Below are 9583 nucleotides of genomic sequence, written 5' to 3'. Positions count from 1 at the left end.
TTTTTACTCTAGTGAATTTGATGTTAGAAGCTTGCACATGAAAAAAAATATTTTGTTTGAATGATTATGATGCTATTCAAGAGAAAAAAAACATTATTTACTATTGTCTTATTTGTTCCAATGGTTATGAATACCCAAGTTGACATTTAACTGTTGAATTTCAGGAGAACCGAAGGTCATCATTTTGTTTCTTTTAGCATTTTAAAACATAATTGTTTTATGAATATAGGTGACAGAGTAAATTGGTTTGCAGAGATAAGTATTAAGTGACTCATCTAGCAAAATAGAAGCTAGGACTGTCAATAGCACAGTTTTTTTTTAAAGGAAAGAATTCTTTGCAAATTTAAAATTTCCACATTTAAGTCAACACTGGATGTAGTAGATAGTGAGTTAAGAACAGGCTCCCCTCTTGGATCCTAGGGAGAATTACTGTTAGGTTATAGATGTGGACCTTATTTATGTTCTGGAAATGGACTCCACCTGGTTCTAAAATAGTATTTCCTAAAACAAAGAAATCCCATGGAATAATTTTGGAAAATGTTGTGTTCTGATCTGCACCTTACAGAGGACAGTGGGCATTAGCACTAAAGACCTGGATAAGTTCTTTCAGAAAAAACAAGCCGCATAACCATGTGTAACCCTATGTTGCCCCAACTAGTTTACTGTTTGAAAACATCTGCTGATTGTGGTTGTTTACCTGTATGCAATCCTATGGGGAGCATGGGGCAGGGAGATACTTTGAGGCCAAGCTAGACTAGATAGAAAGACCCTTAACATTCCGTAAGAAAGTATGGAAAACAGTTGTGCCTGAGTGACACAGCCAGTGTGACACTTAGGCCAGCAATTCTTCCCTTTCATGTGCTATGGACAGCCTGATTCAAATTCGGAACCACTCCATTTACCAAGAAGACATGTTCATCCTGAGTCTGCAGCTTGTATCACATGTGGGGTTTCTTAATCAGACTTGTATTTTTTAGGTAGAACTATTCTTTTTTCTCTTAATGGATGACTACAAAGTCTTAGACAGGATTACTAGAAAGAGACCAGTGACTTGCTGTTAAGGCTCCATGGAAAACCAATCAGTTTTAATTCATACTTCCATGGACACTGAACATTTTCTAAGTACTTTTATTGATGAAATCAAAATTGAAGCTGTCTTAAAATTAAATGCACAGGGAAAGAGAACAGTAAAACATTCACAAGTTAGGGTTTTGTTTTGATGAAGAAACCATTTTAGAGCCCCTGGCAATATCTGGTCATCTGCAGAAAGAATGCAGGGGCCTAAACTAAGCAGAAATATGTCCTTGTGTCAGGGAATTGGCTTATGTAGCACAGTAATTCTCTACTTTATGCAAATAAGTCTTTTAAGATCCTTACATAATTCTGGGTATACTTTTTCCTTAGCTAGTTTGTACTCAGGGAATACAAATTTAATACTTGAGATAAAATGAAATATAATTGAAAATAATCATAAACAAATCAGACTTTTAATAGTGCTATATTTACTAATATGTTTGCATTCTCAGTTAATGTGGGCTCCACATTGATATGTATAAGATGTAACAGCCTGGAGCATGCCTACCACAGACTCCACACTTCTGTCTGTCCACTGGTTAGTAAGTTAAACTGCTGGTGTGGAGTCTCATATTTAAATTTGAGATCTGCTCATGAAACACACAGTCTGTGTTTGGTTTAAAGAGCTGCATATCTCTACCTGTTACCTTTCTTTCAGTTACCCCATGGCTTTCAAGTAGGGATCAGGACTTGAGTAGTTCTCAGCAACGCTTGTTGAAAAGTTTGGGTGAAGGCTATGTTTATCTCTTGGTGAGTTCCATCTTGGACTTGGCCTCAATTTTGAGACCCTAAAATGCAAGGTACAGAGAAAAGAGCAAGTTTCCCTTAGAACTTGAAAGTTCTGCCTTGTTTATTTCTTCAGAGAGTTTGTGTTAGTGTCTATTTTTTATGCATTTGGGTTTTTTTTCTTATATCAGTATGTATGTTCTTTTTTAGTTAGAGGCATTTCAAAGGCGTATGCACCTGTATTATTCTAAGATCAGCCACTTGGACTACTGGAATGCAAACAGCAAAAGTCAATAGCAAATCAAAAGCCTCACATGAATTTAGCATTAATCAGAAAATGGCTAATAGATAGTGATGGCGGTGCTAACACACTTCCTTCCAGTAACCAATCCAGTGAGCAGGAACAGCAGTCTCTCCATAAGTCATGAGTGCCATACAGGGATTCAGCATTGACCAAGAGTCCATTGTAACACTTCACCTTTCTTTGGGATTGAGCAGTTTGAGTTTGTGAATATCTGATAGACAGGTAATAAAAATAAACACTGGTATATTGAATATAAGTCCTGAGTGACATACAGTAGTTGTGATTGAATATATCTAATTTAATTATAACAGCTAGTTGATTGCACTAACTAGATGTAATTATGTGAAATATTTATGATTATATTGATTTTTATAAGTATTTATAAGTTATTGAGGGTGCTTAAAATCTAGGAAAATCTCTAGAACATAATTTTTTTCTTCAATTTTATTTATGTGATTTTGGGTTGTGGGGAGTTTTGTACTGGGGATTAAGCCCAGGACTTCACATATATGAAACAGTGCTTGACCACTGACCTAAATCCCCTGACCTTATTTATGTGATTCTTAGCATAGTCTCTTCTTGTAAAGGAGAACCAGCCTAGTCCCTATGTGAATGATCATAATTTGTGACTGTTATCTGAAATAGGCTTATCTAAATTTCATGTTGGTAATTTTTTATTTTGTGCATAAATGATATGACACTATTTTCATAGAGCATGTCTCTATGAATTACCTAATCACTATTGGCTTGATAGAAATTCTCTCAAGCCTTTTAAAACTTGGAAATGTAACTTAAGTTAGTGAGCTTTAAATCATTCGTATGTGTATATTTAGATATACATATATGTTATGTAAACAAGTAAGCCACCTCTTTGCCAGCCTTTCCTTAAATATTGTTGATGCCACCAAACAGTTATATCATGAGGAACAGGACCCACAGTCTAGACTGGATTAAGTTTTGATTAAACTTCTTCAGCCATAACCTGATAACAATCAGGTCCCATCTAGAAGTTATCAGACTGCAGGCCTATATTTTGTGAGCCAACATTAATGTTTATTGCCATCCTTGCATAACAATGCTGTTTGTGACTGCACGTGATTTTTGGTAACTATAGTTTATGTTTAAAAACAGTTCAAATTTTATAGTGGTCATTCATGATAATTTGGACAAGCAGGATGGGCAAATTCAATTATATTGAAAGTGCAATTAAGGAAATTCTGGGGTGTAATATTCTCTCCAGTTTAAAAAAAAATTAGTTAAGGATTTGTAGAATGTCCTAGAATGAAGAAAACTTTGAACATAGACTTTTTTAAAAAATAAGGTTTATACAGTGATTTTTTTTTTTTTAATTCAAGATTTGCTACTTTGTGTTAAAGCTTCAAAGAGAAAACAGAAGCCTCTTCAGAAAGAATTGCATTGTGGTTTTTTCTTCTGCTAATCTAAATGTGCATTTTCACAGCTGAAAGTTTCTTGTAAATAATTTGTTACTAAATGAAGCCCATTTTTTAAGATGGAGAACATTTTCCTAGAATGGAAGAGACATAGACCCACTGTCTATACAAAGAAAGAAACAGTACCAGGTGCCTTCTCAAATAAATTGCAGAATAAAAGCAAACACATTCAAACTGCATTTTCTTTTGAGTTCTCCGTTGTTTCCCTGTGACCTGCCCCACAAATCATCATGTGGTTTGCTTCTGCCCTTTCAACTACTTGACCAGACCTCACGCCATCTCCACCAGAAGCTGTTCACTGAATAGAGTTTCTGTTTCATTTATTTCAGTTTTTAAAGCCACCTGGGCAAATATTTGGCTTTTAAAATGAATGCAATTACTAGCAATCTTTATATTTTAAAGTTTATAAAGGAAAGAAATGCAGAGCTAAAGACCTAATCTAATTGAAATCCAATTCCCTGTTTGCTACTATAGCAGCGCAAGTTATGTAACCTTGTGTAGTTCTCTCTTGTACAAAATGTGGATAATAACCTACCTCACAGATGTGTGTGAGAAGTTGTTTGAAAGCCCAGAAGTAGAGGTTTATAGTCCCATATTTGATGTCAATCTTTGCTGTTTTACTAGACACCTTTGATACTGGTAGGATGAGTAACTTGTTTTTAGATGTTGTATGTAATAAGATCATAGTGCTGAGAATGTTTAAGACACAGTTTTCACAAATTATAGTGTTCTTATTGTAAGACACAATTTCTCAGAAACCTCAAATATTTAAATATCAAGCCTGTCTTTTGTTTCAATAAATACTGTTATTCAGAATATTGAATGAAGCTGCCTTAAGGTACCAAAATACAGCTTTCTGTCAAGACTGTTCACAAATACCCACCGTTAGTATTGTTTTGAGTGGTGACTATGAAGCTGTCATAGCTATGACCTTGAAGGACAGTATTTTGGTATTATTTTGGGAGTAATGGTTGTGTGTATGTGTGTGTGTGTGTGTTTTAAATCACATTTAACAATTATACAGTGATTCTTGAGTGTAAACAATAAAATTGAAAGTTGGAATGTGCTAGGTTATGTGTATAATCATAACATAATGTATTCTTGGATAGTAATTATTTGATTTGTTTTCAGGAAGAACAAGCATTTATTCTTATCCTGTAAAGTAGTCCCATAATGTATTAATGTATTAACTCATTGGTGCAGTGTTAGAGTATGTCTCTATTTAAAAACATTGTTAAATTGTTGAAATGGGACTACATTTTATTGTTGGTTTAAGAACAGAAGACAACAGACTCACAGTGATTTTGTTTAAATAACTATAGATTCTAATTTCAGTTTTATTTGTTATGAGTTAAATGATTGGTGGAAAGGATTTATCTTCAGTAACCATGTAGAAAAGATTAGTGAATTGCAAAGCATTTCATGTTTGCAGGTTCTGTCTAATTATTGTTTGCACTGTATGGAACTCATTGGCAACAAACGCAAGAGAAAAGTGGCCTATCTGATTGTGTGTCTGCATTTTCCACAAAGTCAAATTAAAATCTGGTTAATTTGAAAGCAATTTTTGTTTCTGTTCAGTCATTAACCTAATGTTCTGTGTTTCAGCTAATAATTCCTGAGAAAGCTGCCTTAGACAGAAATTGCTTATGACTCATTAGAGATTTTGCACCATTGTTGTACACTTTTGTCTTTGTTACTGTACACTGTATTTTTAACCTGAGCCATAGCTCAATGTTCTATTTTTATAGCGAATTGCCACAGTTTTAAGGACATAGCACAGATTTATTATATTCTTTGGACATGCCTAGAGTATACTTGGATTTTCTCAGGTGACTAAACACAAGTCATCTACCACTACTACACACACATTATTACTATTGTTAATTACTATTATTACTACTAATAGTAGTAGTAATGCAATAACTACTACTAGTATTTCTTCCTCTTCTTTGTCCTCCTTCCCTTTCCCAGATCTCTATTCTTTCTCCTTACCTTTGTTCTCCTATTTTGTTTTGTTTTGAGACAGGGTCTCATGTAACCCAGGTTTACTTCAGAATCACTATGAAGATAAGGGTGACCTCAAACTTGTGACCACTCTGTGTCTACCTCCCAAGTGTTGGGATTAGAGACATGTATCATTATTCTCATTTTATGCCATGGGTACCAAACCCATAGTCTCATGCATACAAGGTAAGGAGTCTACCACCTAAGTGATGTGCTCAACCCCTCTTTTTACTTTTAAAATACAAATACTTTGCTGACATCTATTCATTGTACATAGTTGCAGATTTTTTTACTTAAGTATAACATCTGCTTTGACCATATTTGTCCCTTCCATTTTCTTTCCATTCTCGTCCATTCCTTTAACAGTTTTGCTTCTACTTTCAAGGCATATGCATTTATATATACACACATATAATTTTATGTGTCTTTATAAAATCTAGATTCCACATGAGGAAAGGTGATAGTTGTCGGAGTCTGATTTATGCTGCTTAATGTGATGCCTAGTTGTAGCCATTTTCCTGAAAATGACATAATTTAGTTCTTTAAGGTCTGTCTGTATGTATGTGTTTATGCCATCTGTGTGCAGGGGCTTGTTGAGGCTAGAAGAGGGCCCCAGATCCCCTGAGCTGCAGTTACAGATGTTTGCGAGCCACCTGACATGGGTGCTGGGAACAGAACTTGGGTCCTCTGGAAGAGCAGCAAATACTCTTAATCACGGAGCCATCTTTGCAGCCCCGTAACTTACTTTTTTTTTTTTTTTAATGGCTGAATAAAATCACATTTTCGTTTTTTCTTTTCCTTCCTTCCTTCCTTCCTTCCTTCCTTCCTTCCTTCCTTCCTTATCTAGGTGAACATCTGTTTACTGTTAAATGGAAGCAATGGCGCTTCAGTTAGTTTTAAACTCACTATTGATTACATTTTTATTCATTTGTTATAGGGGTTTGAATGAGATGGCTCTCCGTATGTTCAGATATTTGAACCCTTATTCCTCAGTTGGTGGCACTGTTTGGGGAGGTTTAGGAGTGGACTTGGTGAAGGAAGTATGTCACAGGGTACAGGGTTTGAGACGTATAGCTTTGCCTACTTCTAGTTTACATTCTCTGCTTCCTGCTTCTAGTTCAAGATGTGAACTCTCAACTTCCTGCTCCTGCAGCCATGCCGACTGCTTGCTGCTATGCCTCTTCATCATGATGGCTTCTTGTCCCCCTGGAGTGGCCACGATGTTTTATCAATAATAGAAAAGTAACTGTGGTACAGAAGTTGGTACCAAGAGTGAGACCTTGTTTTGAAGACCCTAGTCATGTTGGATTTTTTGAAGATTGTCTATATTTGGATATTCTTTTTCAGCAACAGAAAAGTAAGTACTACACTTATCCATGTGTACCCAGCAACTGGAGTTACAGATGGTGGTGAGCTTTTACATAGGTGATGAGAATCTAAGTTGTGTCCTGCAGAAGAGCAGCCAGTGTCTGCAACTATTGAGCCATCTCTGTAGCCTCATTCTAGTGGCACAGGTTAAAACACAGTGAGTTAATAATGTACAAAATTATGAGTAAGTATATAACAAAGTAGACAAAACCAAAAAATACACAGGATGAAAACATGTCTAACCAATAAAGCAAAGCAAATACAAGGGGGATAACTCTTAACCCTTTCTGGTCTTCATTAGCCCATGTTTCTAGTCCATGTTCAGTTCGCAGTAGCCTAGGGTTGTGTTCTTCATTTCCAATGCTGCAGCTACATGAACTCCAACTATGAGGACTAGAGCCAACATGCCCTTATTCACAGGTGGAGTACCTGCAGTGATCTGGCCTTGCTTAGCTGACAGCAGGATGGTGGGCATGGCTGAAGCCTTGGTGAGGGTGATGACCTCCCAGGTGATGGGGAAAGCTTGGCAGTACATGCTGACCTCCAGGGTGATTGGCAAGGAAAAGACTTGGGAAGTGTGCACTGACTTCTGAAGTGATGCTATGGCCAAAACCTTGGAATACTCATGCTGACCGAGATGAATGGTGGGGCTAAATTTTCAGTTCTATAGCCACACTGTTCCCACTGTAGACTTTCAGAATATAGCACAGGTTCTAGCATTTGGGTTCTAAACTTCCTGAAGTTTCAAGTTTTGTTTGTTTGTTTTTAATGACCCAGTCATTGTTCATATTGAATATAAGAAATTAAGTATTTTAAAAAATATTAGTACTTTCTTTGTGTAAAAAAGGAAAAAATGAATTCTACAGATGTCTGTTAAGTTCGTTTGATGTTCCCTTGCTGCTGTGTCTGGCTGATTGTTGGTTCGAGCAGGGTGTTGAAGTCACCTACCTATATTACTATAGGCCTTCATATCCAGCTAGGTCTGTTTAGTGGAATTAGGTGCACTGATGTTTGCTGAATGTACGTTTAAAATTCTTCCTGTAATCAAAGTGAAGTGACCTTATCTACTTCTTGTGACTGCCTTCAGTTCTAAGTCTAATGCGTCAGGCCTTAGGAGGGCTGTACCTGCTTGTTTCTGGTTCCATTTACTTGTGATGATGCTTTAAGGCTGCATTTGTCTTTGTCTGTTGAGGTTCATTTCCAAAGGCCAAAAAAAAAAAAAAAAAAAAAAGATCATGTATTATTTCTTTAAACTTAAGGTTTTATCTTTGAGACTTCAATAATTGCATCATTTCTGCCACTCCATGACCTTTCCTATAATAATTACTGTCTCTCACACAGTCTACCAAATCCTTTTAGTGTTCTTCCTGTGTATTGTGTGTTTAGAGCTGATTCCTTGGACTTGTAGCCTGTTCCTACAGAAGAGGAGTCTCCTTCTCTCAGAAGCCATTGATTGCCTGTAGCTCTTCATCTAGGTTTGGGGTCTTGTAAACTTTTCTTGTAATAAATTTTGCAAAGAAGTTTTTTTCCCCTCCATAATTTGTAGTCCTATCAACAATGAACTCCTTCCCAGACAGTGGCATTTCCTCTTAGCCCAATTCTTGAATGGGTCCCCTGTCTTTAGAGGAAGCCATTCCTGCCATTTCCCACCAGGCCTACTGCTTATCATTTCCCTGAATTTTTTCACAGTTCCCAAGAAGAATATAGATTTTCCTAGTTTGTGTCTGTATTTCAAGTTATAGGCAGAATTTTCTGTCCTGCCAGCTGGGTCCCAAATAACCACACAGAGACTTATTATAAATGCTTGAGATCTTGGGCTTGTTACTAACTGGCTCTTACAACTTAATCCATATTATCTATCTATGTTCTATCACATGGCTTGGTACCTTTCTCCAGCTAGCATGCTCATCTTACTTCTCCCAGTATCACCTGGGACTCCATCCCAGTACTCTTCCCCTGTCTGTAAGTCCTGCTAAACCTCGTCCTGCATAGCTGTTGGCCACTTTGTTCTTTATTAAACTGATGAGAACACATCTTCACAGTGTAGACAAAAATTTTTTGTTTCACAATATGCCACTTCTGCTGTAATACCTTTCTTAACATGTGGTAATCTACTTGTTTTATTCTCTAATCTTTGAACTCTATAAATAACTTTTGAACTCTATAAATAACTTTAGAATGAAAACACTCTTATTGGTTAGTAAGAACATGGCTAAAAACTAGCTTTGAAGTAAAAAGGATGAGGCTGTCAGGAAACATCTTCCATAGTGCCTGCTACTTAAGAGCTGAGGAAGAGTCTGCATGTGTATTTTTGGGATTATAAGCCATATTACAGCAGGTGCCCTGGAGGTCAGAAGAGGGTATTTCATTTGGAGCAAGAGGTACATGAAGGTGCTGGAACCTGAACTTTGGGTCTTCTAGAAAATCAAGAAATTAAAAAAATTGAACAGTTGGAAGCATATGTAGAATGTTATTATCATATAGTACACATCAGGTAGAACCAGAATGTTATTTATAACTCTGCAATTTCTCATGTAAATGAAGTATGTTTTGATAGGTTTTGGGCATAGACAAACTAATTGTCCCTATTTTTTTGTATGAAGTTTTAACTTAAACACTTCTAAACATTTGAAAACGAAAAATTTATAGCTTAGGT

This window comes from Phodopus roborovskii, unplaced genomic scaffold, assembly GCF_943737965.1.
Source record: "Phodopus roborovskii unplaced genomic scaffold, PHOROB, whole genome shotgun sequence".
Lineage (NCBI taxonomy): Eukaryota > Metazoa > Chordata > Mammalia > Rodentia > Cricetidae > Phodopus > Phodopus roborovskii.
The sequence above is the reverse complement of the archived record's forward strand: the minus strand, read 5'-3'. Positions refer to the sequence as shown.